Below are 7675 nucleotides of genomic sequence, written 5' to 3'. Positions count from 1 at the left end.
AACACTAATTAAATGGCGAAAACAATGATATGTTCATGTATATTGACCAAATCCAAGTTAGAATCACTTACCCAAATATTTTTCCTTGAAAATATATCAAAATCGCCTCTCCTCAAGCTCCAATTTGTCAAAAAGACAAATGGGACGAAGTCCCCTGTTTTTATAACTTACAGATTTGTCAGGGAGCTCGATTTTGTTAGGGAGCTCGATTTTTTCAAGGAGCTCGATTTGTCAGGTAGCTCGATTTTGTTAGGGACCTCGATTTTGTCAGGGACCTCGATTTGTCAGGGAGCTCGATTTGGCAGGGAGCTCGATTTTTACAGGGAGCTCGATTTTGTTAGGGAGCTCGATTTTAACAGCATTTCCAGCAGAAAAATTGCAGCAGCTAAGTCCTGTTTTTGATTCGTTAACCATCCGAAACTCACCTGAGGCCCTCGGGACCTCAACCCAATAAACCAATAAGTCCAAAAACATCATACGAACTTATTTGAAACCTCAAATCACATCAAACAACGCTATAATCACGAATCATGCTCCAATTCAAGTTTAATGAAACTTAAAATTTCCAACTTCTACATTCGATGACGAAACCTATCAAATCAAGTCCGATTGACCTCAAATTTTGCACCCAAGTCATAAATGACATAACGGAGCTGTAAAAATTTTCAGAACTGGATTCCGACCCCGATATCAAAAAGTCAACTCCCCGGTCAAACTTCCAAACTTTAAATTTCTATTTTAGCCATTTCAAGCCTAATTTCACTACGGACTTCCAAGTAAAATTTCAATCATGCTCTTAAGTCCAAAATCACCATACGGAGCTGTTGGAATCATCAAAACTCTATTCCGGGGTCGTTTGCACATAATTCGACATCCAGTCACTATTTGAACATAAACTTTTAATTCTTTTCATCAAAATTTCGTATCTCGGACTAAGGACCTCGGAATTTGATTATGGGCAAACTCCCAAGTCTCAAATCACGATACGGAAATACCGGAAATGTTAAAACACTGATCCGAGTCCGTATTCACAAAATATTGACCAAAGTCAACTCAGTTGAGTTTTAAACCTTTAATTCACATTTTAATTCATTTTTCACCTGAAAACTTTTCGAAAAATTTTACGGACTGCGCACACAAGTCGAGGAATGATAAATAGTGCTTTTTGAGGTCTTAAAACACATAATTAATTATTAAATTTAAAGATGACCGTTTGGGTCATCACACCCACGTGACCGGATTCCGAAAATTTTCGGAGGAAAACGTTACCCATAATCTCAAGAACTCAAATATACAATTTCCATCCAATTCCATAACCATTTTCGTGGTTAAAATCTCATTTTTATAAAAATCTAGGTTTTTCATCTAAACCCTTGATTTCCAAGATTTACCGGTTATAATTTACCCATATTCTATGTATTTAATTCAAAGTGTGTAGAACCAACTTACCTTCAAGTTGCTAGTTGAAATTCCCTCTCAAAATTGTCCACAATCTCCCAAAACTACACAACTCCGGACTTAAATGAAGGTTGTGCCTTCTGCGATTTTTGCACCTGCGGAGTGCTAGCCGCGTCTGCGACTCCACACCTGCGGAAAAGCCTCGCAGGTGCGAGTTTCCTCGCCTGGCCAAACTTCGCATCTGCGCACCTTGCCTCGCACCTGCGCGTTCGCAGGTGCGCCCAAAATTCTGCATCTCCGGTCGATGGCCTGCCCTCTCCTTTCCGCTTCTCCGAGAAAAAGTCGCATCTACGATGGTCGCACTTGCGACTATCCAAGCGCAGGTGCGATCGTACCAGAAGCAGAAAGATTCAGCTTTTCCTCCCAAGTCCAAAATTAGTCCGAGCCTCGTCCGATTAACTCATGAGGCCCTCGGGGCCCCGCCTGAACATACCAACAAGTTTGAAATCATAAAATAGACTCGTACGAACCCTCAGGACATGTAAAATAATATCAAAACTAAGAATCATACCTCAAACCAAATTGATTCAACAGAGAATTTTTAAATTCATCAAACTTACTCCGAACGCGCCAAAATATACTTATACTACTCGGAATGACACCAAAATTTGTGTGCAAGTCTTAAATCACCATACAGAGCTATTCCTAGGCTCGAAATTCCAAACTGACCTCAATTTCTCGAAAACCTATCCCAAATCAAATTTCAAGAACCTTAAACCTTTAAATAGCTAGTTTTCACTATTAAGCGCCAAAATGATCCTGGATTGTCCAAAACCTGATTCGAACATACGCCCAAGTCTGAAATTATCATACGAACCTATTGGAACCGTCAAATCCCGATACCGGAGTCGTTTCCTCAAAATATTGACCAAAGTCAAACTTGACCTTTTAATGCCAAGCCAAGGAACCAATTGTTCCGATTTCAACAAGAACACTTCCAAATTCCGAACCAACTGTCCCCGCACGTAATAAATTAGTAAAATTATATACAGGGAGCTTTATTTAGGGGAACAGGGTTATAAAAGTCAAAATGACCGGTTGGGTCATTACATTCTCCACATCTTAAACAAACGTTCGTCCTCGAACGGGTTTAGAATTATATCCGGAGTGCTGAATAAGTGTGGATATCTGCTCCGCATGTCTTACTCGGCCTCCCAAGTCGCGTCCTCGACTGGTTGACCCCTCCACTGGACTTTTACTGCAGAAACCTTCTTGGACCTCAACTGGCGAATCTGTCGATCAATAATTGCAACTGGCTCCTCTTTATAACCCAAGCTTTTATCTAGCTGAACTGTACTGGAGTCTAACACATGTGACATGTCGGCATGATATCTCCGGAGCATAGATATATGGCAAATCGGATGAACTCCCAATAGACTAGGAGGCAAAATAAGCTCGTAAGCAACCTCCCAAATGCGTCTCAGCACCTCAAATGGGCCTATAAACCTTGGGCTCAACTTGCCCTTTTCCCAAATCTCATGATTCCCTTCATCGGCGAAACCTTCAAGAGAACTTTTTCACCCACCATAAATGATAAATCATGCGCTTTCTGATCTGCGTAACTTTTCTGTCTGGACTGTGCTGTATGAAGTCGCTCTTGAATCAACTTTACCTTTGCTAAGGCATCCTTCACCAAATCAGTACCATATAACTTAGCCTTACTGGGCTCAAACTACCCCGATAGGCGAACGACATCGCCAACCATATAAAGTCTCAAACAGAGCCATCTCGATACTAGATTTGTAACTGTTGTTATAAGCAAACTCGACCAAAGGCAAGAAGCGATCCCACTGTCCTCCAAATTCAATCACACATGCCCTGATCATATCCTCCAAAATCTGAATTGTCCGCTCCGACTGCCCGTCGATCTGCGGATAAAAGGCTGTACTGAGCTCTACACGGGTCCGCAATTCACTTTGTACTGCTCTCCAGAAATGAGAAGTAAACTGAGGGCCTCTATCTGATATGATGGAAATTGTCACACCGTGCAACCAAACTATCTCCTGAATATAAATCTTGGCCAACCTCTTTGAAGTATACGTAGTCACAATCGGAATGAAGTGTGCCGACTTGGTTAACCTGTCGATAATGACCCAAATTGCATCAAACTTCCGCAAGGTCTGCGGCAAACCAACTTCAAAGTCCATAGTAATGCGTTCCCATTTCCACTCCGGTATAGTCATATGTTGAAGTAGGCCACCTGGCCTCTGGTGCTCATATTTAACTTGCTGGCAATTTAGACACCTAGCTACATACTCAACTATGTCCTTTTTCATTCGCCACCACCAATAATGCTGCCTCGGGTCACGATACATCTTCATAGCACCTAGATGAATAGAATACTGGGAACTGTGTTCCTCCTCTAGGATCCTTTCCCTCAATCCATCCACCTTAGTAACACATAGACGATCCTGGAGTCGCAGAACACCATCCACGCCAATAGTAACTTCCTTGGAACTACCTTGTAGTACCGTTTCTCGAAGAATCATTTAGTGTGGATCATCATACTGACGAGCCTTGATCTGCTCAAATAGTGAAGATTGGGCCATAACACATACAAGAACTCGGCTGGGCTCTGAAATATCCAGCCTCACAAGTCTGTTAGCCAAGGACTGAATATCCAAAGCTAATGGTCTCTCCTTTGCTGAAATGAAAGTCAAACTACCCATACTCTCTGCCTTTCTACTCAAGGCATCTGCAACCATATTTACCTTGCCCGGATGATACAGGATAGTAATATCATAATCTTTTAACAACTCAAGACATCTGCGTTGCCTTAAATTTAGGCCTCTCTGCTTGAACAAATGCTGCAAACTGTGATGATCAGTGTAAACTTCACAAGAGACCACCCCATAAAGATAATGCCTCCAAATCTTAAGAGCGTGAACAATTGCAGCTAACTCCAGATCATGTACCGGGTAATTCTTCTAGTGGGGTTTCAGCTGACGTGAAGCATATGCAATAACTCTCCCCTCCTGCATTAATACACAACCCAAACTAACGCGTGAAGCATCACAATACATTATATACATTCCTGAACCGGAAGGCAACACTAACACTGGTGCTATAGTCAATGATGTCTTGAGCTTCTCAAAGCTCACCTCACAATCATCGGAACATCGAAACGGAGCACACTTCTGGGTTAATTTGGTTAAAGGTTCTGCAATAGATGAAAAGCCGTCCACGAATCGACGATAATAACCTGCTAAACCTAGGAAACTCCTGATCTCAATCGCCGAAGTGGGACGGTGCCAATGTTGAACTGCCTCAATCTTTTTGGGATCAACTTTAATGTCCTCGCCCGATACAATATGCCCAAAAAATGCTATAGAATCTAGTCATAACTCATATTTAGAGAACTTAACATATAGCTTTTGTTCCCGCAGCGTCTGAAGCTCCACTCTCTTACGCTGCCCGTGATCCTACTTAATGCGCGAGTAGATCAAAATATCATCAATGAAGACAATGACAAACGAATCAATATATGGCCTGAATACCATGTTCATCAAATCCATAAACATCGCCGGGGCGTTAGTTAAACCGAAGGACATCACTAAAAATTCATAATGACCATATCTAGTCCGGAAAGCAGTCTTCGGAACATCCGAATCCCGAATCTTCAACTGATGGTACCCCGACCTCAAGTCAATCTTAGAAAACACCCTAGCACCCTGCAACTGGTCAAATAGATCATCAATACGCGGCAACAGGTACTTGTTCTTAATAGTGACTTTGTTCAATTGGCGATAATAAATACACATTCGCATCGTTCCATCCTTCTTCTTCACGAATAATACCGGTGCACCCCAAGGTGATACACTCGGTCTGACGAACCCTTTGGCTAGTAACTCTTCAAGTTGTTCTTTCAATTCCTTCAATTTTTTCGGAGCCATGCGATACGGTGAGATAGATATAGTCTGGGTATCTAGAGCCAAGTCAATACAAAAATCAATATCACGATCTGGTGGCATGCCTGGAAGATCTGAAGGAAATACATCGGAGAACTCCTGAACTACAGGCACTGAATCAATAGTCGGAGTTTCTACAGTAGTATCCCGAACATAGGCTAGATAAGCCAAACAACCCTTCTCGACCATATGTCAAGCTTTTATAAAAGAAATAACCCGATTAGATGCGCTAACAAATGAACATTTCCCCTCCAACCTAGGAAATTATGCCATTGCCAAGGTAACAGTCTTAGCATGGCAATTTCGGACTGCATGATATGGGGATAACCATTCCATGCCCAGGATAATCTCGAAATCGATCATACCAAGCAGCAGAAGATCTGCTCTAGTCTCATAACCACAGAATGTAACAACACAGGACCGATAGATCTGAGCCACAACAACAGAATCGCCCACAGGAGTAGACACATAAATAGGAGTACTCAAGGACTCTCGAGAAACACCCAGGAAATGAGCAAATAGAGATGACACATATGTATACGTAGATCGTGGATCAAATAATACGGAGGCATATTTGCCGCAAACAGAAATAATAACTCTAACCACTACATCTAAGGCCTTTGCATAAGGTCTGGCCGGAAAAGCATAGAACCGAGCTAGAGTGCCAACTGGTTGGCCTCCGCCTGGCTGTCCTCTACCTCTAGGACGACCCCTACCCACCTGTGCCCCACCTCTTGCTGGTCGGATGACTGGTGGAGCAACTGGTGCGGTAATCATAGGCTGCTGACTCTGCTGCACTGGTCTATCCCGAAGCCTGGGGAAGAATCTCCGCATGTGACTGTAATCCCCGCACTCGAACAATTTTTCGGTGCGATGGGCTGCTGACTAAAAGTATGGCCCTGGTGACCTGAATACCCACTGGTAAAACCCTGAATAATTGGTGGGCGATAAGAACTCTCTAGCATAGCACTGAAATAAGGTCGCACTGGAGCACCCCGAGGAGGCGGTGGTGCTGGATATGGGAGCCTGCTGGACTGCCCTCTCACGAACTGATAATTTCTTTAACCAATAGAAATAATTAAATTCCTTCAAATGCGACAATTTCCAATTTATTAATTAACTTCACAAGCTGTCATAAATAGCAAAGTATCGTGTAATAATTATTATTAGGCACGATGTCTGCCGAGATCGTACGGGCCGATTCAGAGTGTCACGTATAGTGCCGAGGGACGTGCGGCGCGATCCATAGATGCATCTATACTGCCGAGGCGTTCGGCCCGCTCCACAAGAAAGGAGGACCATTTCTTATGTACCTCCGGAATGAGAGTATATATATTATAAGATTATTACGAGAGGATGTACAATTTCTTTTAATAATTAATTAGTTTATACAAAAAATTAAGTATATGAGATTTCAATCTTTTACTATTTTCTTTAACAATTCACAAGATAGTTCCAATACTTTAATTAAATAAAGGATACAATTATCACATGTAATTCATGATTTGAGTCCTAAACTAGCCGAACTTTAGCATAAATAGTAGCTACGCATGGACTCTCATCATCTCGTGCGTACGTAGCACCCACAATTAGCAATAATTATTAATTTAAATTACCTATGGAGTAAATTCCCTCTTACAAGGTTAGACAAGAGACTTACCTTGTCTCAAAGTCCACTTCCAGAACAAAATGTCCTGTGAAAACATCAATTCGATGCCGAAAAATCCAAAACTATCCAAAAGTTATATAAAATAATTAATACATGTTCAATAATTCGAAATTAGACTATTATATAAATTACCCTATCCGAAATGGAAAATTTTCTAAAATTCACCCCGGGCCCACGTGCCCAGATTCCGGAACTTTTCTGAGGAAAACGTTACCCATAATCTCAAGAACTCAAATATACAATTTCCATCCAATTTCATAACCATTTTCATGGTTAAAATCTCATTTTTATAAAAATCTAGGTTTTTCATCTAAACCCTTGATTTCCAAGATTTACCGGTTATAATCTACCCATAATCTATGTATTTAACTCAAAGTGTGTAGAACCAACTTACCTTCAAGTTGCTAGTTGAAATTCCCTCTCAAAATTCTCCACAATCGCCTAAAACATGAAGCAAATGGGCTAAAAATACGCAACTCCGGACTTAAATGAAGGTTGTGCCTTCTGCAATTTTTGCACCTGTGGAATGCTAGCCGCGCCTGCGACTCCGCACATGCGGAAATGCCTCGCAGGTGCGAGTTTCCTCGCCTGGCCAAACTTCGCATTTGCGCGCCTTGTCTCGTACCTGCGCGTTCGCAGG

Source organism: Nicotiana tomentosiformis, chromosome 7 (assembly GCF_000390325.3).
Source record: "Nicotiana tomentosiformis chromosome 7, ASM39032v3, whole genome shotgun sequence".
Lineage (NCBI taxonomy): Eukaryota > Viridiplantae > Streptophyta > Magnoliopsida > Solanales > Solanaceae > Nicotiana > Nicotiana tomentosiformis.
This window is presented reverse-complemented; position numbering follows the sequence as displayed.